Below are 14,816 nucleotides of genomic sequence, written 5' to 3' on the forward strand. Positions count from 1 at the left end.
CGCTCCTTCAGTTGGCTTGCTATCTGTCTTTTTACAAAGGTGAGTTAGGTGATTCACCGAGCCACATTTTTCACATTTCTTTCTTGGAGCATCTGCAACATAAGCAAAATTATTGCTTTTGTTTATCCTTATTTTTCCATTTCTATTTTTCTTTTTCTTTCTTGCATCTCCAATTTTAGTTACTTTAACATGAGTCTTGGGACTTTGTTTGGTCATAAGCTTCTCGTCAGTATTAGAAGACTGAACTAATTCTTCAGTTTTCTTCTCCTTATCCTCATCAGCAATATCTTGCTTGATAATCAATTCTTCTTCACTGAAGTTGACTTCACATGCTTTGAATATAGGTGCATTAACCTCTTTCAAAAAGGTTGGAGCATTCTCAGTTTTCTTTATTTTCCTTTTGTCACCTACATTATTCTTTTTGTCATTCATGGCATCATAGTCAAGGCCAATAGCAATGCTTGCACATGGCTTATTCTTTTCATGGTACTGTCCGACCAGATCAGATGCATTTCTGAAAGATTTCATCTTTACTTCATTCTTTTCCAGCTTCTCCCTTAGCACTGCTTTAATTTCATTTGCACACTTGAGCTTGTTCTTTAGATATGCATTTTCCTATTTTAAAGCATCAAGCTCTACCAACAATAATTTACTTTCTTGCTTCTCACTTTCAAGCTTCTCATTTATCTTTGTTAATCTGCTAACTTCTTCATTAGCAACATCCATGCTTGCGTATACTCATCTTTTTAACAGTTTCCTTATATTGATCCATATTTAAATCAATAGTGGTAAGAGTTGGTGTCTGTGCTTTTGATGAGGATGATTCACCTTGCTCCAAAGCCATTAGAGCAAAGTTTCCAACTTCCTCATCTTCATCATTATCTGAATCATCCCAACTCTTTCCCTGTGCAATGTAATATTTACTTTGCTGCTTTTTCAGAAGAGCTTCATACTTTGCTTCTAGTTCAAGATAAGCTTTGTCTTTATTTGCCTTCTTGGGTTTCCTGCATTCTGTAGCAAAGTGGCCTAGTTCATCACAATTGAAGCACCTTATATTAGATCTGTCAACAGATCCAGTTTTATAGCCATTCTTCCTATCAGAATTGTACTTCCCTTTTTCTTTCCAGCTGCTGTCTTTATTGAGAGACTATCCTTTACTCCTGAAGTATCTTGGCTTTTTTACTCTAATATTAGAGAATTTTCTATCCAAATAGGCCATTGACTGATCTAGCTCATCCAGTTCTTCAAGAGTGTAGAACTCATCTTTTTCAAATTCCAGAATGACTTGTTCCTGTGAATCATTTGTTCTTTGCTTACTTGTTGAGGCAACTGGTATTTGAGATATTGACTCATCAGTCGATGTTTGGCTTTCATTGACAATTAAAACACTTGAGCCATCTACAACATGTCCTGGTCAGATCTCAATGATTTTCTCTGAATCATTTCAAGTTCATATGTTTTGAGAATTCCATATAGAACTTCCACTGTTATCTTACTTAAGTCTATTCCTTCCCTGATTGCTTAGATTTTCTGTTCCAAATGATTAGGGAGATTAAGCAAGAACTTCAGGTTCATTTCCTCGGCTTCATAATATTTGTCATAAAGCTGCAAATCATTTATCAGCTTGTTAAACCTTTCAAACACATCAGTAATACTTTCCTTTGGCTTTGCCATAAGACCCTCATACTGTGAAATCAGTATTCTTCTTTGGTTTGACCTAACTTCTTCAGTTCCTTCACAGAGGATCTCAATTTTTTCCCATATTTGCTTGGCAGTGTCAGAGTTGAGAATGTTGTTGTACATCACATTGTCAAATGACTCAATCAATATTAATTGCAAGCTACTATCCAAGGAGACTTTCTCCTTTCCAGGGTCAGAATACTCAGAAGGATCTTTTGGAGCAAAATGAGCTGGAATAACCCTGGCTCCATCTGTAGATTCCTCAACTCTAACCATAGGAATGAAGGGTCCATTCTTGAGGATCTGAATGTAGAGTGGATTGGCCTTCCTGATAAATAGCATCATTTTCTTTTTTCCAAAGGGTGTAGTTAGCTTTGTCAAAGGTAGGAATTTCGATGCTACTGATTTTCTGTGTATTCATTCTTCCAAGATCTTGAATCTGTTTACTTTCATATTTTGTTCTGATACCACTTGTTAGGAAATGAATTACACACAGGGGGGTGAATGTGTTTTACTGTTTTTGTGCTTTTCTTGAATGTTTATGGTTCAACAAAGTAAACTAAATCTTGTAATGAAATTTATTCATGCAGAATTTAAGCTTACAAAAAATTAAGAACATAAATCTTCAAATCTCACTTAATTTTATATTAAAATTAAGACTGTTTTGCTAAAAATTTCTAGGTTCTTTGTTAATAAAGAGCTTAGCTTCTCCTTGAGAGTGTACAAATAAATTTGATCTAAATTGTTACCACTAACTAAAGGACCAGTGTTAACTTTATAGTTAACTGCTGGATTACACAGTGTGTAATAAGATATGCTATTAGCTTTTCTAAACTGTCACTTGTCATTTTTATTTATAGAAAAGTAGATCTTCCATTTCTGGCTCAGCATATCTTTAACATCCCGTGTTCACTTTGATCTTACTTTGTCAGTTATTCGTTATCATTGATCTTGCACATTCTTCAAGCTGCTTTTTCTAGACTCGTCAATCCAGCTATTTGGATTGTTTGTTGATTGTTAATCTTGGATATTGAACTGATCTGCAACTTTGTAGTTTGAGATTTTACCTCGAGATCTCCAGTTTAGGTCTATAGAGCATTTGACATCTCAATCGTAAGAAATAAAGAAATTCTCAAGCTACTAAGTATATTGGCTTATCGAGATCTCTAGTACTCTATATTTAGTTTGGCTTGTAAAGGTCTTCAGTTCTTTATATGAGAATTTTAGCTTGTCGAGATCTCTAGTCTTCACATCTTCACTTTGACTTAACGATAACTCTGAGTTCTCTAGTGGAACTTGACTTATCGATAACTCAGAGTTCTCTAATGAATGTAGACTTGTCGATAAATCTGAGTTCTCTAGTTAAGAAATGAATTATCGATATCTTCAACCTTCATGTCTTCTTGACTTGTCGATATCTCTCTGAGTTCTCTAGTAGCTATCCTGACTTCTCTATAAGCCATTCCGGAGTTCTCGAATGACTTCTCTATAACATTAAATCTGTGACTTGTAGAGATCTTGACTTAGATTATTTTTCCTAAAATAGCTTTATTCAACTCCAAGATTCTTTATAATTGCTCTGAGGCATAATCTTCTTGATCTTCTTCCAGATAGAATTCTTAGGCTTGATACCGTTTAAAGAAAAAGGCTCCAGTCTGCACCTTTGACATTTTTACAGACTTTAAATGTTACAAGTACAAAATACAGATTAAGATCACAATACAACTTACTTAGGGTTGACAAAATGTCTTAGTCTTGTTATAGTACATGCATGTCTCTTACAACACTTGTGCATACACAGGGTGCATATACTGTGCAAACTGCAGTCAAAGACTCAATTATAGAACCTTCTCAAAGTAAGTTTGATATGCCTCTTATAAATGTGGAGTCACAACCAAAATCTCTTAGAATAGAGGCACCTCATACACAAAACTCACCCACAAATTCTTTGGATGTGGATATGATTCATACATCAATTCCTAATTCTCCATCTTTAACTCTCATGGAGAAGTTAAAATCTCAAGCAAGTGAGCATCATCTTTAGGATGATTTGTTGGCTCACTTTCCATTCTTTCTGATTCTACTGAGAAATCTATGAAAAATCTCAAATCAATTACCACAGATTCTACAGTAGTTTCTAATCCAAACTCTGTCATTTCTACTATCTCGACGGATATTCTTCATCCGTTGACTAGTGCTTGTATCTCGACAGATGTGCTTAACAGTAGTCATCCCTTGAAACTCTCAACTACTACCTCGCGGGTTTTTCTCATCCGTTGAATGTCACTGCACCACTTGAAGTCTCAACTATTGTTACAAGTGTAGATGATTTAGTAGTTATATAATCACTCCTAGGATTGAGGGAAGGAAGTGAACAGAGTGAGAGGCTGAGTTGCTCTCAGGCAAAAGGAGAGGAAACGAGTGAACAACTGTAACTATTTCTTCCATCTTGGCAAAAGGAAGTGAGAGGAGTCCCACCTTAGAAGGTGAAGGTGAGGGTGTGAGGGTGGGAAGCCAAGGGGAGCCCTTGATACAAGAAAAGAGAGAAAATGAGAGAAAAGCAGGTACTGAAGAATGGGAAGATCCCATTGTTAGTGAGTTAAGGGATGTCAATGAGGCTGAAAAGAAGCAGCTATTTTAGCAAGAGTATCAATCTGTCTTAGATTCTGTTTCTTATGAAGATGAGGCATTTACTCACCCTATTTTAGCCTATCAAACTTTGGCTGAACAGGACATTGAGGCTGCAGAGAGAATGCTGAACTTGGTGCACACAACAACATCTATGCTAAGGGCCAAGGATGCAATCACTGCCATGCCCTCCACAGCTGGTGATGATTTTGCGTATGCTGAAGGATCCTTTGGGGATGATGGTGAGGATGATGAAGAAGATGCAGATATTCCATCATGGATAATGCACAAGGAATGCTCTTACTCACATCTCCAATACGCACTTTTCAAGCTAATTCATGACACCCAAAGTGCAATTCAAGCATCCACAAGTGCCAGCACCAAAAGTTTACTTAAAGCTTACCTGGAATCTCTCTAATTGCACAAAATACAAGCTCTAAAAAAAGTTAGGATGTGGATGCACTCAAGCAAGAACTTGGTGAAGTTAAACAGGACTTTGTTGCAAGGTTAAATGTTAGGCTTCCATGAACAACAATGTCAGAGATAGCTCAGAAGCTAAGGAAGGAAGCTGATTTGAACATGAAAGTTGAGGCCATGGATTCAACACTGAAAAATGTGGAGAAATCAATGGCCAAGATACTTGCAAATCAGGAAACTCAGATAAGTCTGCTACAGCAGTTGGTGGCTGCACAAACCTCAAACTCTGCTCAAGTTGATGCTAACAAAAAGGGTGGAAAAGATTCTATCATTCCAGTTAGTCAGTGGGAGTCAGTTATAGTGGGGGAGAAAGTGCTCAACATTAATGTCAGCAAGGTAATAGTTCTAGCAATTACCTTCACAAAGCCACCAATGATAGACAACATTGACTTAATCCAGATAGCAGCTGTTAGGACGAAAACACGCGCTAATTCACGCAAGTATACACATTCACAAGTAATATAGAATTATTTTTAGTCCGTTCCCCCAGAGATTGGTTTAGGTTAATTTCAATTTAATGCACTTATGTAACAATGGTATGATCATTCTTCAATGCTAAGATGAATAACAATTTGAGATTATTTTTAACTAAGATACTAACTAACATGCAATTAACTAAGAGAATAAGGTTTTGATTTATTATATGAGACAAACATGAGATTCAAACTTCATTACTACTTCATTCAAAGTCATTGTTCTTATTCTTAGCATGCAATGGTGATGATACTAATCAGACAACATGAAACTAGTAAACACCAACTTTCGTTGAACGAATACCCTACTACCAAACATCCATAAAAGAGATAGAAGCTCCAATTATATTGAGACCCTATATGTCTATAGAATTTGAGAACATAAAGGTTTAAGCTCAAGTTATCTATCGTGATTACATAGGGCAAGTAAGATGGTTAAAATTACCTATGAATCATGCATAACAATTACACAAACCTATGCTAGCATGGCAAGTTCTAAACCCCTATATTCACTTTCTCTTCAATAGAGATTAACACGCTATCTTATAAGTTCGCGACGCTCATAAGACGAATATGCACAACCAATACTATGATATCATACAATCACCACACACTAAGGAATCAAAACAAATTAACTAAATCCGTTAGAACCCCACGATAACGATTAGTTCATAACCAGATTCATCATCATCGTGGGTTCCGATGAAAGCATGGTATAATAAATTAAGTCTTTATAAACTGAATAATATACCAAAGTATGTTAAACAAGAGTAATAGGTTCAACAAACAAGAAAACTAGCATCCAAGATTACAACTCAATTAAAGAATCACAAGTATAAATAAGCTTTTCTTCTCCTTTGTTGTATTTGTGCTCCTAGGTCTTCTCGCTGCCTTCTCCTTAGTCTCCATTCTGAAAAACGTCTTTAAGATGTATTATATAGCAGCCCAAATCGTCCAAGAGCCCAGAAAATCGATCTTCTAATCAAAACAAGATTCTTGGAAATCGACCCGGCGCGGTCGGGCGCTCCCCCAGCGCGGGCACGCTGCAACTCTGACAATTGGCGCGGGTGCGCTGACCTTCTGGAAAAAACTTCTGATTTTTATTTTCTTTGATGATTTTTAATGGCGATCAACGAGTGAACATCCGAGGCACCTTTCTGACACCAATTTAGCACCAAAGCAATGCTAAACCTCATCCTTCCTTCATCTATGCCTGAAATGCAAAAACACTACAAAACACATTAAATACACAAATAACTTGAGTACAAAACACCAATTCGAAGATTTACGAAGCGTTATAAGTGGATATAAATGCCACTTAACATACCCCCCAAACTTGAACCGATGATTGTCCTCAAGCATAAACAGACTCAAAAATAAGAAATAGAAATGCATGAATGCAACTATATGAATGCAACGATCCCATCAGAATAACTAAACCAACTAATGAGCAACATCTCAACAATTGCAGTTATTCGCACAAAGATCAATCAAATCCCATAATTCAACTTACAAGCCAGAAACGTGCATGTGTGCAAATGCTTAACAGATATACTATCGCAACTGGATTAATAATCATGACTCAGTACTCATCAATTTAATCACAAGTTTATAAGTAGGATAAACGCTAATCTCAAAATGACTAAAAACACTTAAATTTTATTGGAGTTATATACGGATTCATGCTTTTATTCATAACACCTAACAACACAAATATGCTTAATTGACCGTGTAATGAGTGATGTCCCCAAAAGACTTATGCAACAATACCCATGTAGCGAGCGTTAGGTTGGTGGATCCCAGACTATAAAAGCCTTAGGTCACTAGGCACAAAGTTCTCTAAGAACTTAATAACTTGAGTATTAAAGAGCCAAATCCTAATCAATTATGCATCAACACATATTTTGTTTCTTTTTTCATTTTCTTTTTTCTTTCAATTTATGAGCGAGTGTGTTTCGCTCCATCTCGCTCAACCCTAGACTACTCATATAAATATGAGATGGCTACTAGCCATTTAACACCTAGCCACAACAACTAGCAATTAAATCCAATATTTTTCTCCATTTTTAAAAAAAACCATGTTATGTTGTCATTAAGAGAATATCCTAAATTCTAAATATAAACAAGCAATTAGATCTCGACAAACAAACAAACTATGACCATGATCTAGCAATCAAGCAACCTATAAGACTTAGTGAAATTTTTCTTGCTTCTAGTATACAGATCAACTCGATAGGACTTAACATCACTATATACATCACTACACTCGCATCAATATCACAAATTAATTGGCAAATTAACCTAAGGGATCATGTTATAATGCAAATGTATGAAACTATATGCAACATACTAATATGTAAATAAAAAACAAACAAAAAACTACATCACAAATATGACTATATAAACTAAATTATCATGAATATGCAAACTACATGGACTCACACAAACATATATTCCTTAACTACCACCCCCAAACTTAAAATATTCACTATCCTCAGTGATGGTAATAATAAGGAATCAGGATCATCACCCTCAAAGGGTGGAGTGTTAGGCGGCGGGTACACAGAATCCTCACCAAATACTGGCCACTGAATGTCAACTCATGTGGCTCTGAATACAGTCCCCAACGCATGTGTAAAGTCCTATGCAAACCTAATATAAATGTCATGCATCGCATCCATCCGCCTCATCAAGCGCCTATGCTACGCTGAACCCAAACCAACAAAATCCTCAAAATCCTGCAACTCTTGCGACTGTGAAGGACCGGCCTCACTCAACTGATGTCTCCAAGCTGCTCTACTGGCCTGAGTCGTACCACCAGCATATGCCTGATCAGCTGGACATCCACCTGGAAAGTGATCATATGAATAACCGAGCCCCTTTTCATTCGGCTTCCCACCGTACCACTCATGTATACTCAAAAGCATAGAACTGCCAATCGGGGAACTAGGTAGCTGCAGCTACTCATGTGCGGGCCAATAAACTCCAACCGCCACACACAGCTTCATCATAATGGACGCATAGGGAATAGAGCCCGTAGTCCTTCCTCGAAGAAACCTCAGAATAACATGATAAATCACTGACCCGAGATCCACATAATCACTCTGAAGAATCCCTCACAATAACCGTGCACGATCCACAATAACATCATGCACATGAGAAGATGGCATGATGTTTGCACAAATAAAAGAATTCTATGCACGTGCAAACCTGTTCATGCACGAGGCATGGAAAGTGGCATACTTGTTTGTGCCCCTCTTGAACTTCCAGTGAGTCTCTGGCACAAACAATATAACAACAATCAAGTCTAAGTTAAAACCATCCCCCGTCTTAGCATTCCAATCCTCCTGCTATGGCCTCCTCTCGGGCTGGTTGATCACCCTCCGAATAGCCTCAGTACTGTAATCCACCGTTAACCCCCTCACCACAGTAAAATCATTCATATCCACTTTCGCATTCGTGTAAAATTCATGAACAACACTCATGGGCATAGCAGCGGGTGTTTCACAAAAAGAAACCCAACCCATCTCCAGAATCATCTCAAGCAACTTACCATCCTTCCCCGATGGCAGAAAATACCTCTCTTTCGCAATTGGCTTCATCAACAACCTCGCATACTCCGCTTCAGCCTCTGGAGTAGAAAACCTAGGCCTCACACCCCCAACACTTGAAGAATCGGTGGTGCTGCTGTTAAATTAGGTTATTTGTCTCTTGGGAGCCATTCAATGTGAATAAGTTTTGTGAAAAGAGAAGTGTATAAGAGAGATTTAGGTTTGAGAATTGAGAAGTGATGAGGAAGATTGTGTAAAAGTGTGTATATATAGAGAATTAAGAATTACTTTTGGAAAGGAAGTGGGAATTGATTATGGGAATAATGGGAGTAATGGGTTGATTGAAACTGATTTGGAGAGGGAAATATGGAAGGCGGGAGAGGGAAATTCGGTTGTGATGTGATTTTTTTTTTAATTTTCATTTTTCTATATATATTTTTTCAGGTTCAGGGAGCCAGTGCGGGCGCACCGTGCTTCTGGAAAACCAGTGCGGCCGCCCCGTATACCAGCGCGGGCGCGCACAGTCTCTGTACTTTCAATGCAGCCGCCCCGCTTCCCAGCGCGGGTGCGCCGTGCTATTGTAGTTGACACACAATTTTTTCATTTTTTTTATTTTTTTGGGGTTTTCTTCTTGTTTTCTTCTTCCACTATCTACTAATGTACAACAAACTTGGGTTACCTGCCAAGAATTGCTTGGTTTACGTCGCTAGCTTGGCGTAGAATCCCGAGATCAAGTGGATAACAAAACGACACTAACTACCTCACGGGTTGCCGTATTTTCATAGTAATGCTTCAACCGTTGTCCATTCACCTTGAACGCTTGGCCTGGATCGTTCTCAAAAATCTCCACCGCTCTATATGGAAACACAGTTTTGACAACAAACGGCCCTGACCATCTTGACTTCAACTTTCCAGGAAAAAGGCGAAGATGGGAGTTGAACAAAAGAACTTATTGCCCAGGCACAAATGATTTGATCACTAGACCCATATCATGCCACCTCTCGACTTTTTCCTTATACATTTTGTTGTTCTCATACGCTTGAAGTCGAAAATCTTCAAGTTCATTAAATTGAAGCATCATTTTCCTACCAGCAACATCCATATCAAGGTTCAATTTCTTCAAAGCCCAATACGCCTTATGCTCTAACTCCACGGGTAAATGACATCCTTTACCATAAACTAATTGAAACAGTGACATTCCTAGAGGCGTCTTGTATGCTGTTCAATACGCCTAAACAGCTTCATCCAGCTTCAAAGACCAATCCTTCCTTGATGGACATACAACTTTCTCTAGAATACGCTTGATCTTTCTGTTAGATACCTCAGCTTGACCATTAGTCTAAGGATGGTAGGCTGTAGCAATGCGATGATTCATATTATATCGCTGCATCATAGCAGTGAACTTGCGATTACAGAAATGCAATCCCTCGTCACTTATTATTACTCTTGGAGTCCCAAATCTTGTGAATATCTGCTTATAAAAAAAATTAGCACTACCTTTGCATCATTCGTCGGCAAAGCCTTGACTTCCACCCATTTCGAGACATATTCGACCGCCAACAAGATATACTGATTATTGCAAGATGAGACAAATGTCCCCATAAAGTGAATTCCCCAAACATCGAAGACCTCAACCTCGAGAAGCACATTAAGAGGCATCTCATCCCTCTTGGACATATTACCAACACACTGTCAGCGATCACACTTCAAAATGAACCGATGCGCATCCTTAAACAATGTAGGCCAGAAGAATCCCGCTTGAAGGATACGAGATGATGTCTTCTCTCCATCATAGTGGCCTCCATAAATAGTTGAATGACAGTCTCACAAGATACCCTCCGTCTCACTGTACGGAATACATCTCCTGATGATTTGGTCAGCTCCTTGCCTAAACAAAAATGGCTCATCCCACATGTACCACTTCACCTCATGAAGAAACTTCTTCCTTTGAGCAGAAGACAAATCTGGAGGCATAATATTGCTCACAAGGTATTTCAAAATGTCTACGAACTATGTTTCTTCCTCTTGCACCCCAAACATCTACTCATTTGGAAAAGACTCATTAATCAATATCTTATCCTGTGAAGTCGTACTCAGATCTTCTAATCGAGATAGATGATTAGCGACTTGATTCCTAGTACCTTTTCTATCCTTGATCTCCAACTCAAACTCCAGAAGTAAAAGAACCCATCGAATCAGTATAGACTTTGAGTCCTTTTCCGAGACAAGATAGCGAATAGCAGCATGATCAGTGAAAACTGTCACCTTCGTCCTGAGCAAATAAGATCGAAACTTCTCAAAACCGTAGACAATGGCTAAAACTTCTTTCTCAGTAGTAGTATAGTTCAGTTGAGCACCATTGAGGGTCTTACTAGATAGTAAACCACATGAAATATATTGTTCTTCATCTGCCCAAGAACTGCTCCAACTGCATAGTCACTTGCATCGCACATCATCTCAAAAGGCTCATTCTAATCAGGTGCAGTTATGATAGGTGCTATGATCAAACTCTTCTTTAAGCTCTCAAAAGCAGCTAGGCACTCATCATCAAACTTGAAAGGGAGATCTTTCTCGAGAAGATTGCATAACGGTTTAGAGATTTTAGAGAAGTCCTCGATGAACCGCCTATAAAAACCCGCATGGCCAATAATGATGCGGACTCCCTTAACAGAAATTGGTGGATGAAGGTTTTCAATTACCCCCACCTTGGCTTTGTCCACCTCAAGACCTTTATTAGAGACCTTGTGCCCAAGAATAATGCTCTGTTGCACCATAAAGTGACATTTCTCCCCGTTGAGAACCAGATTGGTCTCAACACACCTTTTAAGAACAGCACCAAGATTTTGCAAAAACTCATCAAAAGAATCACCGAATACAGAGAAATCGTCCATAAACACCTCCACATTCTAACCAATCATGTCAGAGAAGATGGCCATCATGCATCTTTGAAATATGGCAGGTGCACCACACAAACCAAAAGAAACTCTTCTGAAGGCAGAAGTACCAAATGGACAAGTGAAAGTAGTATTTTCCTGATCATCTGAAGCGATGCAAATCTGATTATAACCCGAATAACCATCTAGAAGACAATAATATTCATGCCCAGCCAACCTGTCAAGCATCTGATCAATAAAAGGAAGAGGGAAGTGATCTTTTCTCGTGGCCTTGTTCAGTTTCCTATAATCCATGCAAACTCTCCACCCCGTGACTGTTCGAGTAGGAATGAGCTCATTCTTCTCAATAGCAACCACTGTGATGCCTCCTTTCTTCGGAACACACTGAACTGGACTCACCCAAGAACTGTCAGAAATAGGATAGATGATCCCTGCATCTAGCCACTTGAGAATTTCCTTCTTCACGACCTCTTTCATTATCGGATTTATCCTTCTCTGCTACTCAACAATTGGCTTGCTTCCTTCCTCTAGCAGAATTTTATGTATGCAATAAGATAGACTGATTCCCTTGATATCTGCTATGGTCCATCCAATTGCCGATTTGAACTCTCTCAGAATTCTCAAGAGCTTTTCCTCATCACTACCTGAAAGGTCAGATGCAATAATAACAAGAAAAGTAGACGCATCACCTAAAAATGCATACCTTATGTGTTCAGGCAATGGTTTAAGCTCGAGTGTAGGAGCTTCCTCAATAGATGGCTTGAGGCGCTTTGGAAAAATTTTCAGCTCTTCCAATCCAAGAGATTCAAAAGGCATATCTAGCCTTCGCTCCCAAGGAGAAGCATTCAAATACTGCAACTGCTCATCACCTTCATCATCTTCACTATCTGAATTCCCCAACAAGACCTTCTCTAAGGCATCAGATATTAGCATTTGATCAAGTTCTCCAGTAACCAAAAAATCGACCAATTCCTCTTTTAAGCACCCCCTCATTATCAATAGAGAATTTCATGGCATTGAAAATATTAAAAGTCACATCCTGATCCAGTAATCGCATAATGAGCTCACCCTTCTACACATCAATCATGGTTCGGCCCGTAGCCAAGAATGGTCTTCCCAAGATTATGGGAATCTTCTTATCCTCCTCGAAATCAAGAATTACAAAGTCAGCAGGAAAGATGAGTTTTTCCACCTTGACCAAGACATCCTCCACAATGCCTCGTGGATATGTAATAGAACGATCGTCCAACTGCAAGGATATATAAGTAGGCTTTGGATCATGTAAATCCAATTTCTTGAAGACAAACAAAGGCATCAGATTGATGCTAGCTCCCAAATCACATAAATACTTGACAAACGACAAGTTTTCGATGGTGCAAGGAATAGTGAAGCTTCCAGGTTCTTTAAGCTTCGAAGGCAACTTCTAATGCAGCACAACACTGCATTCCTCTATGAGTGCTACGGTCTCTAAGTCATCAAGCTTTACTTTTCTTGAGAGAATACCTTTCATGAACTTCACATAGCTAGGCATTTTTTCAGGAGATTCAGGGAAAGGTATGCTAATATGAAGTTTCTTAAACACCTCCGGAAACTTAGCAAACTGTTTATCCAACTTTTGCTTCTGCAGCCTCTTAGGAAAATGAGGTGGAGGATAGACCTGTTTTTACCCTGTATTACCCTCAGGAGGAGTGTTGGCAATAGTTGTCTTCCTTTGTTCCACCTCTGCTTCCTTCTGCACATCTTCTTCAGCCATAACTTCAACTTTTGGAACTTGAGATTTTTCAAGAGTTGCAACCTTCCCAGACCTCAATATGATTGCCTTAACCTACTCCTTAGCTTCCCTTTTTCCTGGAACTTCAGTATCACCAGGGTGTACCAAGTTGTCGATTTAGCAAGGCATTGGCAATCTGCCCAATTTGATTCTCCAAGGTCTTAATATAAACTTCTTGGCTCTTGCACATGAGACTCAACTCCTCCAATTCAGATTTTTCATTCGATTGTGGTAGATGCTGAAGTTGGAGTTGTTGCCTTGGTACATATTGCGGCTGTTAAAAACCAGAAGGGTTGTATTACTTTGGTACATATGGCTGATAAGGCTGTTGCACCGTATTCTGATTGTTGCTCCAGCTGAAGTTAGGGTGATTACGGTTATTGGGATGATAGGTGGCTGGAACTGGTTGTTGCGACCTCTGAAAGTTGCTCATGAACTGAGTTAATTTACTAGAAATAACACACTACTCCAGGTGCACCAGTATAAAGCTCAGAAATAGTAGTGATCTGATTAACTCCAAAATTAGCCAAAGAATATACCTTCATTGTTAGAGCCTGAAGCTGAGCAGCTATAGCAGTAGTTGTATCCACTTCCAGAATTCCTGCTACCTTGCCTTGAGGCATTCTATGAGTTGGGTTCTAGTATTCATTAACAACCATCAGCTCAATTAACTCATACGCTTCATCGTAGCTTTTAGCCCATAAGGCTCCTCTTGATGCTGCATCAAGCACGGGTCTAGAAGTTGCACCCAACCCATTGTAAAAGTAGTTAATGATCATTCAGTCAGGTATCTCATTATGAGGACACTTTCTAAGCATCTCCTTGTAGCGATATGAAGCCTCATACAAAGATTCTCCCGATTGCTGCGCAAATTGAGTAAGAGCATTCCTGATTGTAGCAGTCTTTGCCATAAGGAAGAATTTAGTGAGAAACTTCTGAGCAAGATCCTCCAATGTTGTAATAGATCCTGGTGGTAGAGAATGCAACCAACACTTGGCCTTATCCCTTAGAGAGAATGGGAAAAGCCTCAGCTTTATATCATCTTCAGTAACTCCATTAAACTTGAATGTGTTACATATCTCGATAAAATCTCTTATGTGCATGTTCGGATCTTCTATAGGAGAACCCCCAAATTGAACTGAATTATGTATCATCTAAATCATGCTCGACTTCATTTCAAAGGTGTTCGCTGCGATGGCTGGCCTGATAATGCTAGACTGAAAATCATTGATCTTCGGCTTAGAATATTCCATCAAAGCTTTACGATTCGTTGCCTGATCTCCTATTATGACTAGAGATTCTTCTTTTTTAGTGGCATTTATGACACTTTATAACCCTCCAC

At 38.7% G+C, this 14,816-nt stretch overlaps 1 non-coding gene across 1 annotated transcript; it reads left to right on the forward strand.

Moving 5' to 3' along the window:
• Positions 1-14,263: 14,263 nt before the first annotated feature.
• Positions 14,264-14,370, forward strand: LOC141662881 (small nucleolar RNA R71). Its single transcript, XR_012550982.1, has one exon. It is a non-coding gene; the product is annotated as a small nucleolar RNA R71 (small nucleolar RNA).
• Positions 14,371-14,816: the final 446 nt, after the last annotated feature.

Source organism: Apium graveolens, chromosome 5 (assembly GCF_009905375.1).
Source record: "Apium graveolens cultivar Ventura chromosome 5, ASM990537v1, whole genome shotgun sequence".
NCBI classification, from domain to species: domain Eukaryota; kingdom Viridiplantae; phylum Streptophyta; class Magnoliopsida; order Apiales; family Apiaceae; genus Apium; species Apium graveolens.